Source organism: Charadrius vociferus, unplaced genomic scaffold (assembly GCF_000708025.1).
Source record: "Charadrius vociferus isolate BGI_N301 unplaced genomic scaffold, ASM70802v2 scaffold564, whole genome shotgun sequence".
NCBI classification, from domain to species: domain Eukaryota; kingdom Metazoa; phylum Chordata; class Aves; order Charadriiformes; family Charadriidae; genus Charadrius; species Charadrius vociferus.
In genome coordinates this window covers 197040-197434 of record NW_009647940.1, presented here as the reverse complement: position 1 = coordinate 197434, position 395 = coordinate 197040, and positions in this window count along the sequence as shown.

Below are 395 nucleotides of genomic sequence, written 5' to 3'. Positions count from 1 at the left end.
TCTGCCTCCGGGAATTGTTCCTTCCTCCATGTTCCTGTCCCCAGCATGGGCAAAGCTCTTGCGGAGAAGGGTTTAAAGCCCACGCTGGAAGCACGGGTGGGGGCTCCTGCTGCCTCCAGCTTCTGCCTTGAATGCCCCAATGTGGCTTTGGTGGCGGGATATCCCCCTGGGGGGTGACGCGGCTGTTTGGCTGCAGTCAGGCCCTATCGCTTCTGCTCCGGGGACACCCCCCCCGATTTCTCCCATTGTCACTCCCAGGGTGATCCCTAGGGTGGTGACACCCCGCGGTGACCCCACTCCCTGCTCTCTCCAGCATCGTCCCCGGCCCCCCACGCTGGACCTGCGGTGGGGCGGGGCTTACCGCGGCGGGGGCGTGGCCTGGGGCTAGAACGGGC